This window comes from Puma concolor, chromosome B2 (assembly GCF_028749965.1).
Source record: "Puma concolor isolate L17-30 chromosome B2, mPumCon1.1.hap2, whole genome shotgun sequence".
Taxonomy (NCBI): Eukaryota; Metazoa; Chordata; class Mammalia; order Carnivora; family Felidae; genus Puma; species Puma concolor.
In genome coordinates, this window is record NC_141671.1 from 136,791,693 (window position 1) to 136,806,625 (window position 14,933).

A 14,933-nucleotide genomic window follows, 5' to 3' on the forward strand; every position below is an offset into this window, starting at 1 on the left:
GGAACAGAGGAAAGACCATGTGAAGGCACAGGGAAAAGATGACCGTCTACAAGCTAGAGAGAGAGGCCTCGGAAGAAATCAACCCAGCCAACACCTTCATCTCGGGCTGCTAGGCACGGAACTATGAGGCAATAACACCAAGAATAGGTAAAATATTACATGTATGATATTATATGTCATACATACCACCCCTGTGGTATTGTGTTATAGCAGGACCCGAAAATTAATATAGCTCCTCAGCTTAAAGAGGGGAAAGGGCTGCCTGGTCAATTCCATTCCCAGGAAAGCAATGCTCTGGCCCATATTCGGCTCTGTGCTGTGGCACAGCTTTCCCCAGCAATGAATTCAGATGATAGTGAACCTGTAAAGTAGAAGGTCCTAACCCACATTTTCCAGCCAGCATCACCGTCTGGCCTGTACCGCGGGAGTGGTGGGGAGGTGGGGGTTCAGTCTGACCCGCGCTTACAAAAAGAAGACTGAATCAACACGAACCCTCTGGACAGACCGGGTCCCTCTCTCTTTTCTACTCACAGACACCAACAGCTTTCAAAAATCATTTGAAAATACAGAAATCATCATGCAAATATATTTCGTGTGGAAAAAAATGCAACAATGTCAAAGCGTAAAGAATAACAAGAGAGGGGCGCCTGGGCGGCTCAGTCGGTTAAGTGTCCGACTCTTGGTTTCCGCTCAGGTCGTGATCTCATGGTTCATGAGTTCAAGCCTCGCATCAGGCTCTGTGCTGACAACGTGGAGCCTGCTTAGTCCTCTCTCTCTCCTTCTCTCTGCCCCTTCTCTGTTCATGCTCTCTCTCTCTCAAAATAAATAAATAAGCTTTTTTTAAAAAAGAAAAAAAATTTTAAAAAGATACACTGTCTCTCATACAAACCCCAAATCCCACTTGCCTCTCCTGCTAAGTATTTGTTTATACCCTTCCAGTGCTTTTTCTACGTCTTGACTTGCATCTCTAACAGACACAACATATAGTGTCCTAGCAGGGATGTTTTGACATAAATAGTATCATGCTACATCATTGTTCAGCAACTTGCTTTTCTTATTAAAAATGCATTTGGGAAATCTTTCTTTTTTTTTTATTTTTTTTTATTATTTTTTTTTAATATTTACTTATTTTTGAGACAGAGAGAGACAGAGCATGAACGGGGGAGGGTCAGAGAGAGGGAAACACAGAATCTGAAACAGGCTCCAGGCTCTGAGCTGTCAGCACAGAGCCCGATGTGTGGCTCGAACTCACTGACTGCGAGATCATGACCTGAGCCGAAGTCGGACGCTCAACTGACTGAGCCACCCAGGCGCCCCTGGGAAATCTTTCTATGCCAGTTTATCTGTCCTGCTGCCTACTGTATCCCCAGCATTTAGAACAGCACCTGGCCCAGCTGAATCTCCTGCCGATTTGCTGAATGAGCGAATGATTGGCGTGTAACCATATGCCAGATGATGGAAGTTTAGTTTGCCTGCCATTTCTCTCGTGCACATCTGTCTTGTCCCCCATCTTCTTCTCAGTATGACAGGCTCTCTACCTTCCATTCCTCCTCTCCTGCTGGCATCCCCCACAGCACCCACGTCTTCCTACTGGATCTCAGCGTGGCTTCCTGCTCCCTGCAGGGCCGCTCCCCTTAGCGCAGGAACCCCACCGAACGGACTAGGTCTGGCTCTGGCAGGAGGAGGGATTTCCCGGCTGGTCTCCTGGACAGAGAGGCCCAGCTGTCACCTCTACTCCACCTCGGCCCCCTGACTGCTGAAACACCAAAATCGCCCCCGAGGTCACCAGGGACCTCCTCATGGGCAAATCCAACAGCAGCTCCACACACCTTGCCTTATACAAACCTCTCTGCTGCTTTCAACACTGTGGACCACACCCTTACCTCTTATTTTAAATCAAGACACTTTAAGGGGTTCCTGGGTGGCTCAGTCAGTTAAGCATCTGACTTTGGCTCAGGTCATGATCTCACCGTTGGTGGTTCGGACCCCACATCGGGCTCTGTGCTGACAGCTCAGAGCCTAGAGCCTGCTTCGGATCCTGTGTCTCCCTCTCTCTCTGCTCCTCCCCTGCTGATGCTCTGTCTCCCTCTCTCTCTCTCTCTCAAAAATAAATAAATTTTAGGGGCGCCTGGGTGGCGCAGTCGGTTAAGCGTCCGACTTCAGCCAGGTCATGATCTTGCGGTCCGTGAGTTCGAGCCCCGCGTCAGGCTCTGGGCTGATGGCTCAGAGTCTGGAGCCTGTTTCCGATTCTGTGTCTCCCTCTCTCTCTGCCCCTCCCCCGTTCATGCTCTGTCTCTCTCTGTCCCAGAAATAAATAAACGTTGAAAAAAAAAATTTTTAAAAATAAATAAATAAATTTTAAAAGAAGTAATAATAAATCAAAACATTTTGGACCACCTCCTCTTGAAACTCTTCTCCCTTAGGTTGTAAAACTTGGTCCAAGTCTTCTAAGTCTTTCCAGTTCTTTCCTTAGTCTCTGCTCATGGGTTCAAAGACAGGGTCCTGCCCAGGCCATCGGCTCTCCCTCTCGTGCCCTCCACCTGCCCCTATACTGGAGAGTCTACAACCGCACTTGTGGCTCAGACCTCGCTAAGCACCAGGCACGCACAGCTATAAATCTGTGACGTAAATGGCATGCATGCTATTTGAATAAGTTCTGTGGGAACTGAGAAAACGCTGTCATTCGCCAAACATTGGCTGAGTCTGTCTACTTCAGCAGACCGAGTCTACTTCTCAAAGTGTGGTCCAGGAAAACTCGGGGGGCGGGGGTGGCCCAAGACCCTTTCAGGCAGTCCTCAAAGTAAGAACTGTTTTCATAATGACACATAATAAGGCGTAACGTGCTTTTTTCCACTCTCATCCTCGTGAGCATGTCATGAAGTATTCCAGAGACTGAGTGTCGTGGGATAACCCCTGGCGGCCCTCTGGTAAGCCAGATATTAATTAGAGACTTGCAGAAATACATCGGTGCCAGTCTTCTTACAAATTTTTTTGTTTGGGGAAAATATAGTTATTTCGCATAAAAATACATTATTTATACTAATGTAATGGTTTATTAATATTTAAAATAAACAAATGTTTATAATTGCCTGATTTTAGTTTCTAATAAGGTGCTTATCAGTGGATGGATATAACTCACATAAACGAAAGCTCTTCGGCATCCTCAATAGTTACGAAAAGCAGTTCTGAAACCAAAAGTTTCTTCTTAAATCCAGAGCTTTCTAGTAGGCATTTCCCAGAAGATGGTCCCGTGTAGGGAGCGAATAGTCATGTTATGCAGGGTCCCAGGACAGAGGCCCAGTGTCTTTCTCACACCATCCACCCACCTGTCTCACCCACACCTTCTTCATCCCCTACCTAACTCATGCTACAGCGTCCTACAGGCCTCCCTCAGCAAACCATTTGGCTCAGTCCCTGTTTGTAGCCAGCAGGATATTTCTAGAACAAGTGTGACCATGTCACCCCCTTCCTTAGAAATATCCTCAGGATGGGGCGCCTGGGTGGCTCAGTCGTGTGGGCCTCCGACTCTTGGTTTGGGCTCAGGTCATGATCCCACAGTTTGGGGGTTCGAGACTGATGTGGGGGCTCTGTGCGGACAGTGCAGAGCCTTCTTGAGATTCTCTCTCTCCCCCTCTCCTTCTGCCCCTCCCCTGCTTATGCTCTCCCTCTAAATAAATAAATAAATAAATATCCTCAGACCCCGTGTTGACCTACAAGAAAGACACAAATGCCTAAGCATCCTGGTGAGCCATCACCATGCCGTGCTGGCCCCTGTGCAACTCACCACCCACCCTGGCCCACCTGGCCCACCTGACCCTTTCTCTTGAGCCATGATGAATCTCTCCTGGCTCCCCAAGCCTTCTAGAAGGTTCTCATCACCGTGCTTCTGCATGTGCTTTCGTTTCTACTTGGAATGCCCTTTTTGGTTTGGCAAACTTCAAGATTCGGCAGAAATGCCCCTCAAAGTGGTCACACCTAAGTCCACAAACAGAATGAGTGACTTGGTCATCTCATCTACCAGGCACTTTGCTCACAGCTCTGCAATGACACATTGGATCGTCACTTATCCGTATCTCAAGACACTGTGTACTATGTTCCCACCTCTTTGCCCTCAGAATCACCAGCACCTGGCACAGTGCTACTATCTCTAAGGACTTTAATAGGTTTTTCTTCAGTGGATGCCCAAAGCTGAAAATAATCTTCCCTGCTCAAATATTTTTTCTTGGGTTCCCATCTCATTGAATGGTGTGCCCCAGACTAAAGAAGACATCTCAAGGTCATGTCACCTACTAGGCGCCAGGCACTGTGCTGGGACCCAGTTCCATAAAAACTAATATACGGTCCAATTTCAATTTGTTTACAACCTCTTCAGGAAAACAGACCAAATAAGTAAATACCAAGCCATCAATCATGGCAATAAGCACAATACTTTCAATTAGGAAAAAAAATGTGCTCTCAAAACTCAGGTGAGGAGTGACTTATCTTCCTTTGAGGGGACAGGAAAGGCCAGGAAGTTTCCCACAAAACTGGGCAACAGAGGATGCGCTGACATTTCCCAGTGGGGGAAGGGCCAGGGCATCTCCCCCCGGGGGGTTCTGGGAGGGCCTCCTCACCACACTCCACCCACCACTACACTAATCTAACTAGTCCACTGACAAAAGATTTCTGTCACTCCATCCCGTACAGAGTCTCCTCCTTGACGGGTGACCAGTCCTTCTCCTTGGGAAGGTTGTTCTCTTGGGCTGGGGTCCAGCTTTGGGCCAGTTTCTGGGGAGGAGGAGGACACTCACCCAGCCTGGCAGGCCCGACTCACACCGGGAGTCACCTACTGTCCCTGAAAGACCCTTGGGCTGGCTCTCAGGCCTGCAGAGCTTCACTGGGGCTCTTCCCTCTGCCTAGAGGTCTGCCCCTCCTGCCCCAGGCCGGACTCCCCTGTCGCACCCGTCCCTCCCACGCCCCCGCCAGCCCAGCTACACCCCCACCTCCCCCCTTCCTTTCTTACACATACGTGTGGCTCTTGTTTTAATTTGGAAGAAAGATCTCGGGGGGGAAAGCTCTCAGTTTTTCCCCATTGAGGATGATGTTAGCTGTGGGCTTTTCATAAATGGCTTCTATGACGTTGAAGTATGTTCCTTCTATCCCGACTTTTTCGAGGGTTTTTATTAAGAAAGGATGCTGAATTTTGTCAAATGCTTTTTCTGCATCGATTGACAGGATCATACGGTTCTTCTCTTTTCTCTTATTAATGTGACGTAAAGAAGTTGTGGTTTATATACACAATGGAATACTATGTGGCAGTGAGAAAGAATGAAATATGGCCCTTTGTAGCAACGTGGATGGAACTGGAGAGTGTGATGCTAAGTGACATAAGCCATACAGAGAAAGACAGATACCATATGTTTTCACTCTTATGTGGATCCTGAGAAACTTAACAGAAGACCATGGGGGAGGGGAAGGAAAAAAAAAGTTGGAGAGGGAGGGAGCAAACCATAAGAGACTCTTAAAAACTGAGAACAAACTGAGGGTTGATGGGGGGTGAGAGGGAGGGGAGGGTGGGCGATGGGCATTGAGGAGGGCACCTGTGGGGATGAGCCCTGGGTGTTGTATGGAAACCAATCTGACAATAAATTGCATATTAAATAAATAAATAAATAAATAAAGTTATAATGTATTACATCCACAAAAAAATTTTGGAAGAAAGAGGAGAAGGGAAGAGAGAGGAGGGGTGTGAGAAAGAAAAGGGAGAGAGAGGAAAAGTGAGAGAGAAGGAAAAAGAAGAATGACTGTGGCAGACAGCATGAACATCACAGTTGGTGCTCACAGAGCTCTTCGCTGTTTCCACACCACCTTCACTGAGAGCCTCTCTCCCTTGAACTTGCCGTTACCCCCGGTTGGGTAGACGGTGGATAAAAGTAGCCCCTTTCCACAGGTGAAGAAGCCGAGGCTCAGAGTGGCACCGAGAAAAGGCTATACGGTTAGTAAGCGGCAGAGGCCGACAAAAAGTAGAAACCCAAAACAACGTGTTGCTCTGAGTTGTGCTCAAGATGGAGGCAGCGTCTTGTTTTTGCAGAAATCGAAAAACCCGAAATACAACCGCCCGGGTGACTTCTCTTTGGTCACAAAGTAACAGCTATGAGGAGAGTCCGGGTTAGTGTCGTAACTTTGCAGTCTGAAATCTGCAGACCGAATCACAGACATCTTCCTGATGAAAAACCTTGGGGCTTTTACCTGGGGCAGGGGAGGGAGAGGGGTCGCGTGAGGCCTGTCCTCTGCAGCTCTCCACGGCACCCACGAGTTCCAAAAGAGCTCCCTTTCTTTTATTTTAATGATTTAAAAAATTGTTTTAAGTTTATGTATTTATTTTGAGAGAGTGGGGGATGGGCAGAGAGAGAGGGGTTGGGGAGAGAGACTCCCAAGCAGGCTCCACATTGTCACGCGCAGAGCCCAACGCAGGGCTCGGTCTCATGAACCAGAGTCAGGAGCCAGACGCTTCACCAACTGAGCCACCCAGGTGCCCCGGAGCTCCCTTTCTGAGGAAACTTTTGAAAGGTCATGCGTGGGACAGGAGAGCTGTTTTTACACAACATTAACTGAAAGAGTTCACCCACTTCAGAGGCTTTCTTTTGCCCCCTTGAGATTTCAAAATCAACTTCATTTCCTTTTAAAACTTCTAAATAAGGGAGAAACCTGAGGTGGGGGCCTGTCCTCAGGAGCCTCCGCTGGCCCTCAGGCCAAAACCCTCCCCTTGAGATGCGATGGTCTTTGAGCCGCAAGGCTGCCAGCAGTTTCTCACTGCTCTCTATTTTTAAGTCCTGAAAGTCTGAACGATTTCATTTGAGTTTGCTTCCTCAAGCTTGACTGGAAGTCACAAATAGCACAGATAATTAGTAACCCTTTAAAAATCCTCGGTCTCCTCAGGAGCTCGTAGGACGGTCAGCCTTGCAACACTTCCCGATGGTCAATAGTCAAGGGAGCCATGGAGATGGGCTCGGGTAGAATCCGAAGTTGGAGGTGGCCTAACAAAGCAGCAGGAAAGGAAGGGAGAAAGAGGGAGGGAGGAAAGGTAGAACTTTATTAACAAGGAGCATTAGGGGTGCCTGCATGGCCCAGTCAGTTAAGCATCTGGCTTTGGCTCAGGTCATAATCTCACAGTTCGTGAGTTTGAGCCCCACCTTGGGCTCTCTGCTGTCAGCACGGAGCCAGCTTTGGATCCTCTGTCCCCCTCTCTCTTTGCCCCTCCCCAACTCTCTCTCAAAAATAAATAAACATTAAAAAAAAAAAAATGAGAATTAGATCAGACCGGTTCCTCCTGGAATCAGCCAATCCAGGTTGAGGGCCTCTGGACCTAGGGTCTGTAACCTCTGACTGGAAGACCTCCTGAGAAAAAGAATACAAGAGAAACTGAAGAAGGAGAAAAGGAGGAGACATTACAGGGATAAGACATGTAGAGAATCAGTAGCTCACATGTGCCCAGTATTTTACAGATACAAGGGACAGCCTTGCATACTGCCTTTGGAGATACCAACATCTGTGGGAGATGGAAAAGGATTCGTTACTCATGACTCATGTTGCAAGTAAGAAAACTGAAGAAAAGAGAGGTTTTGCCAACTTACCCATGGTCTCACAGCTAATTAATGGGAGGGACTAGACTCCCAAGGGATTCCTCCTACAGCCTGGCCCAGAGGGTGCTGCCCAGGGCTGCTCAGGGGGCCACAGAGCAAGGTGAGCCCGAGCACCAGCCCCAGGAAGAATGCATTCATCACGTTGCCCCTGACCCTCGAGTCTGTTCCTGGTCACCTCTGCCAGTTCTAGAGAAATCCACCCCATCATGATAGCCAGAAGTCACCTGCATGATGAGGAGAAAAGTTCTCATAGACACGGTCCGTGCAGTTTTGTGGCTCAGCTCAGATCACTGGGGTTGTCAGTTAGATTTTGGGGAAGTCACAGAGAGGCAACGACTTCAGCCCACGAGATTTGGGTTTTGGGTCTGGCTTTTGGGGGATTTTTTTTTTAAAGGGAATTATAATTTTTTTTTAAATGTGGTAAATTAGACATACCACAAAATTTGCCATTTTAACTATCTTTAGGAGTGCAGTTCGGTGGCATTAAGCAACCATTACCAGCATCCATTTCCAGAGCTTTTTCGTCTTATAAAACTGAAACCTTGTCCCCGTTAAACACTAACTCCCCACCCTCTTCCCCCACCCGCCCCTGGTAACCATTCTCCTTCTTGCCATCCCTGTGAATCTGACCACTCTAAGTACTTTCTACAAGTGCAATCACGCAGTACTTGTCCTTCTCTGACCGGCTTATTTCACGTAGCATAATGTTTTCAAGTTCCGCCCTGTTGCAAGCATTTGTCAGAATTTTCTTTATTTTTAAGGCTGAATAATAGTCCATTGTGTATATGGACCACCTTCTGTTTGCCCACCCACCTGCTGACGGACATTTGAGATGCTGCTCCCTTTGGGCTGTTGTAAATAGTGCTGCTGTGAGCATAGGCGGCCTGGTCTTGGGTTTTCTCCTTGAGCTTGTCCCTTGCTCTTCTGTACTGTTATACGTTACTTCGGATACACACACAAGTATATACACACAAGCCCTGATCCATACCCCAGGGCAACTCTGAGTTAAAAAAAAAACAACAAAAACCCATCCTCCTTATCTTCTACACCCAACCTATTCACTCATCAGGTATTGGCATTCCTGGCCTGGCATCACCCGGCCTTGCCGAGGAGTTCATAATCCTGGACGCGTGGCCAAGGTTTCTAACAACCACAGGGAATGAGCCAAAATTGTCTCCATTGCCTCCGATTAAGATTCATTTCCATGTCCTTCTGGGCCTTCTTGGAGCCCGCAGAGCCGTCCTTTAGGAGAGATGGGGTTTGGGACTGTGGTCAAATATTCCTGATCTGCCGGGAAACTAGACACCCACAAATCAATATCTAGCCTAAAAGATATGTTTTCGGGAGCGTGGAGACAGGCTGAAAACGTGCCTGAGCATTCTCGACTTTCTGATTTCATAAAACTAAAAGATCTTCGAAGACCACAGCAGGAGTTGTCCCTTACACCTAAGAGTTCCTCCGATTAATCTTTCTCCCACGAAAGCCCTCTTGAAATAAAATTCAACTGTGCTAAAACGAGCAAGGATTTCACCTTTTTTTTTTTTTTTTTAATCTGTGCACTTAAAATCATGTGAGGCACGGGAAATCAGACTGCTCAGAATAACGCTAATCCAAGGACTGCTCCCCAACTTGCTCCCCGCCCCGTATATTCTTGTGTCTCTCCTCCAGCCCTGGACCCCACAGCACCTGTCCTACTGAATGACGGCCGGAGTCAGGCACTCACCAGCAGGGCGCGTCGCGTCAGCCCCCACAGTGGACCCCCGTGCTCCACGCAGCAACCCCAGCTCCACGCCCGCCACAGTCGGCCAGGTATCATCCAACCTGAGGGAGCCCTGCCCGGCTGGGCCACGAGGCCATTAGGAGGCCCTTCATGCCAAAGCTCCCCTTCCTGGGTGCCACGATCACGTTCAGCTGCCAAGGTAGTTTTGCTCTGAGTTATTTTTTTTTTAAAAAAAAAAAAGGAAAGGAAGAGAGCAATCAAATGAGGGAGGCAGACTTGAAGGCTTCGCCCCGGCATGAGTCACCGAATCAAAGTTTAACAACCACATGCAAAACAAATTCTCTGAGGGCATGGGCTGGCTGCACAGGAAAAAGCCAGGAGAGGCTCAGAGAACAAAAGTGTTCACAGGCGGAGGGTGAAAACTTCCGTTCCAAGTTCCACTCGTGCCTTTGGCTGAGAAGAGCATCTGATCCGAGGGGCTCCCAACCTTACAAGCAAAACGAAAGCATGCAGGAGTGAAAAGTGTCAGGCGAGAGGAAGAACAGAAATGCCTACCAGATAAGGGTGCACAGGGGCTCGGGCGTGGAGAGGCCCTGTCCCTTCTAGCACAGAGGCCCTAACAAGTCCCAGAGGCCTTCGGGCTAAGGGCACTGGCCTCTGTCTCTAACAGGACTCTGAGCTGTCCTCACTGTAGCCCTGCATGGGGTGAGCGGCTGCTTGTCTCCATCTGGCAGGGGGAGCCTGACCTCAGAGCCTCCTGACCACGGCATCCTGCAGCTGCCTAGCTGCCAGCGACAGAGGGTGCGGGCAGCAGACCCTGAACTCTTGTCGTCTGTTTCCTGCATCGCTGGATGCCCGTCGGGGGTAGAGAAGGAGGAGGGAACACAAACCACGGCAAGCCCATCTCCCAACAATGACAGGGCTCTAAAGTCACTTGCCCAAGCACACGGTGAGCCAGCAGGTAGAGCTGGGTTTAGAGTCTGAGAGTTGTTGCTTAGGAAACTGGACTCAGCTGGTCTTGATTTATCCCCCATCTGCCTCCTACAGAAGGTGTGAGGCTGTCTAGAGTATTAAGACACAGAATGGGAACACTGACATAAAATCACGGTCAGAAATGATTAGAACAACAGAAACCAGAACATGGTACTGGAACCCAGATTAAAATAGTCACTTCTGGGTCGCCTGGGTGGCTCAGTCGGCTGAGTGTTCCACTTCGGTTCAGGTCATGATCTCGTGGTTCGTGGGTTCGAGCCCCGTGTCGGGCTCAGTGCTGACAGCTCGGAGCCTGGAGCCTGCTTTGGATTCTGCGTCTCCCTCTCTCTGCCCCTCCCCTGCTTACATTCTGTCTCTCTCTCAAAAATAAACATTAAAAAAACGTTTTTTACTAGTGACTTCATCCGAGCACTAACTCTAGCCTTGTTTTCCAGCACAATGGGTTTTCTAAGAACAAATATGATTTCTGTAGTGCCTCCAAGCGTACTCAGTGCCTTCCATCGGAGCGTCCTATCCCCACGACAGCTCTATGGCCCCAGAATTGTTATCCCCACTTTTGAGATACGATCCAGGGTAACTCAACTGCCTGAGTTCCCTCAGTAAGTGGCTGGCTCAGGACTGAAACTCAGGGCCACAGAGCTCCAAAGTATACTCTCTACACGTGGCTTCTCCACTCCCAAATACCGAATGAAGCACGAAGGGTTTCCGAACGAAATAAACATTTTCCTGGCATTAAATGTTAGGGGAAATCTAAATCCTTATGCTGAGTAACACATCAGACACCATCTTCAATTCAAGTCCTATAGAAGCTCAGAGGCCAGTGGAGGGGGAGAGTAGCAATGAGCCAAGAAGGGAATTCTCTGAGGATATTGTCCACTGCCACCCTGCTTCACCCAACAGGGGCCTGGACAATGAAACGTAAGAATCCTGGTTTGTGTCCGACCCCAGGCAAAGGGCACCTCTGCGCACAGGAGGGACCACAGTGGCCAGCACCAACCAGTTCCGCAGGAAAGACACTTGAATGTGCTCACCTATCAGACAGGTGAATGCTTGGCAGAGGCCCCAGAGTTCTGTGTCTGAAGACTTGGAGACATTATTGAAGCCACAAAAATTGTGACTCAGATGTCTCTGTAAGACAAGGACCACCGTACGGGGCCATTCTAGTATCCGATCTAAAGAAACCCCAGCTGATTCTTCCACAGCTAAAATGACTTAGGGGCACCCGGGTGGCTCAGTCAGTTAAGCGTCTGACTCTTGGTTTCTGCTCAGGTCATGATCTCACGGTTTCGTGGGTTCGAGCCCCGCACACTGCCAGTGCAGAGCCTGCTTGGGATTCTCTGTCTCCGACTCGCTCTGCCCCTCCCTCCCTCCCTCCCTCGCTCGCTCTCTCAAAATAAATAAATAAACTTAAAAAATTATTAAAACGGCTTAGTTGCCATGACTTGGAAGAGCCAAAAGACTTAAGCCACAATTTAGGCTATTTATTCCCAACTGAATGAGAAATAAGGCCTGCCAGAGGTAACAATTTTAGCTGCGATATCACTGACCCAAAACTAGACTCTACCCACAAGAGCTGTAAGAGAAGGCAGCGGCTTTCCACTTGCAGGGGTGACCGGGCGTGTGTCTACATCTCTTTAAGGCCGTTAGAGGGGCTCCTGGGTGGCTCAGTCGGTTGAGCGTCCCACGTCAGCTCAGCTCATGATCTACAGTTTGTTGGGTTCAAGCCCACGTCAGGCCCTGTGCTGACAGCTCGGAGCCTGGAGCCTGCTTCGGATTCTGTGTGTCTTCCCCCCTCTCTCTGTTCCTCCCCCAGTCGTTCTCTGTCTCTCTGTCTCTCTCTCAAAAATACATAAACATTAAAAAAAATTTTTTTTAATAAAATAAAGCCGTTAGAGCATTGAGAAACTGGGTAGCAGGCCCAGCATTCTTCCCTCTTCTCCCCGGCTTACAATCGGCGTGGACTCTGCCGCGAGGCTATTTCTGTCCCCTCTGGCCCTGGTGATGATGAGACAGAGGTCTGTGCTTTCAGGAAGTGGCCTGGAGGTGTTGAGACAGTGGCTCCTAAGCGTGTGGACACAGACCCTCCCCAGGGAGGGGTGCACAAACGTGTAGCTAGCTGTGCCACTGTTTCGGTGGTCCCTGGAGCCCTGGGTCAGCCACCTCCCCTCTATCTAAGGCATCTGTGAGCACCAAGAACTATCTTGCTTTGCATGTTTTCTCAGTGAGCTGACGCGGCGCCTAGGTAGTTGCAGCAGGGGTACCAACAGGCGAGGGCTCAGCCCTGTTAGATACCCCCCCCCGCACCCCTCCCCTGCTCCCGCCCCCGCCCAGGCCGCTGCCACTCTCCACCAGCAGCAGTGGGAGTTCTGTTCCTCTGTCTCCTCGCCAGCACTTGGGAGGGTGAGACATTGTGCTTTTTGCCAGTCTGATGTGTGAGAAATGGTATATATCACTTCCCATGGTGGTTTTGACTTTCATTTCCCCAATTACTAGGGAACTTGGGGATCTCTTCATGTTTACTGGCCACGCGAGTTTGCTTTTTTCCCTCCACTGCCCGGTGTCCTCTCGTGTGGCCTTTTTCTTTCTGATTGCCATTAACCTTCACCTGTTCTTCCTGTTAACCTTTCATCTTTTGTGTATGACATAATTGCTGCTAGTCTAGCACGTGTCTTTGAGCTTCGTTTATGACGTGTTGGGGCCTGAAAATGTTTTGATTTGGGGGTGGTCAAAATTATGGGCTTTTCCTTCATCATTTGCGCTCTCTGAATCTTGTTTAAGAAATCCTTCCCTATCCTAAGAGAAAAAAGGAAAAGAAAAGGGAAAAGAAAAAAAAGAAAGAAAGAAATCCTTCCTTACCCTGAAACTGTAAATAGATTTTCCTATATCTTCTCTAAAGTTGTAGCATTTTGCTTTTTCTAATCAGGTCTTGAATCGTGATCTGGAATTTGTTCTGATATCTAAGCTTATATCATAGTTTGGTGTCATAAACTCAGAGTCAGACTGCCCCGTCACTTATCTGCTGTATAAATAAACGTGAACACATTATTTAATCTCTCTGTGCCTCAGTTTCTTCCTATGTAAAATGGGGATAATGATCATATCTATCTCACAGAACATTATGAGAATTAAATTAGTCCATGCATGAAAAATGCTTAGAACAGCGCTTGGCAGGTATTAATTGCTGACAGATGGCTGTTATTATTTTGAGCACAAACTCCAATAAAACTGTGATTACTAGAAGTTATTATGGCAAAGTCTAGCACCCGGGAAACACTGAGCTACCATCAGAGAGCTACAGAGACCAGGGAAACAACCTTCCGGTCCCCAACAAGAATGAGTGCACCCACAATACACACAGAAGCAAGTGGACAAGAAGTTGTCATTCTGGCTTAGCCAATAATCTAATTTAAAACAACTGTGTATTTAAAACAATTTTAATTTAGGGCACCTGGGTGGCTCAGTCGGTTAAGCGTCCCACTTTGGCTCTGGTCACGATCTCAAGGTTCGTGAGTTTGAGCCCCACATCAGGCTCTGTGCTGACAGCATGGAGCCCGCTTTGGATCCTCTGTCCCCCTAGCTCTCTGCCCCTCCCCGGCTTTTTCTTTCTTTCTCTCTCTCTCAAAAAACAAAAGCAAAAACAAAAAAAAATAATTTTAGTTAAGGTGTGCCTCAGTGGCTCACTTGGTTAAACATCTGACTCTTGATTTCTGCTCAGGTCATGATCTCACGGTCAAAGGATCAAGCCCCACGTCAGGCTCTGCGCTGGGCTTGGAGCCTGCTTGGGATTCTCTCTCTCTCCCTCTCTCTCTCTCTCTCTCTCTGCCCCTCCCCCACTTGCACGCGTGTGCTCTCTCTAAATAAATAAATAAGACAATTCGAGTTTATTGAATTATCTCTATGAATCACTCCTCTGAGTTCCACTTGAGATGTTAACTACAGGGATCGAGGCAATTAAAACTCTTAAGTACATTCCAATTTCATTTCATACCATGCACTGGGCTGAGAATATAAAGCACCAGCTGAATGAATGAACTTTCTGCCCCGGAGTGAATGGATGACTGTAAACAAAGAGTTACAGGCACATGTCAATGTCAGCGTAGAGCAGGGTTTCTCCATCTTGGCACTACTGACTTTGGGGCTGGCAGATTCTTTGTCGTGGGGACTGTCCTGTGCACGGTCAGGTGGATGGTCAGCAGCTTCTCTGGCCTCTACTCACTAGACAGCAGCAGCACGCCCCATCACATCGTGACAACTAAAAACATTCCCAGACATTGTCAAGTATCCCCCTGGGGGCAAAATCACCCCAGACTGAGAACCACGGGACTACAGTTTCCATCAAAGAGGGAATCCCCACTCTGAGTGAGGAGGTGGAGGAGGCTTTATAGAGGAAACAATGGCTCAGCTGACTTTAAAGGACAGGCTGGGGCGTCTGGCTGGTTCAGTCAGTAGAGCATGCACCTCTCAGTCTTGGGGTTGTGAGTTCAAGCCCCACGTTGGGTGTAGAGATTACTTAAAAATAAAATCTTTAAGGGGGGGGGGATAAAAAATTTTAAAAAATCTTTAAAATAATAATAAGTAAAGGACAGGCTGGAGTTTCC

General features: G+C 48.3%; 1 protein-coding gene across 1 annotated transcript in view; it reads right to left on the reverse strand.

Annotated features, from left to right (window-relative positions):
* Nucleotides 1-9,976, reverse strand: part of ZC3H12D (zinc finger CCCH-type containing 12D) — a 33,452-nt gene extending 23,476 nt beyond the window's left edge. Inside the window, exon 1 of the mRNA XM_086708104.1 lies at nt 9,346-9,976. The gene's annotated coding sequence lies outside the window, so the exon portion shown is untranslated. The remainder of the gene's footprint in view (nt 1-9,345) is intronic.
* Between the last annotated feature and the right edge of the window lie 4,957 nt (nt 9,977-14,933).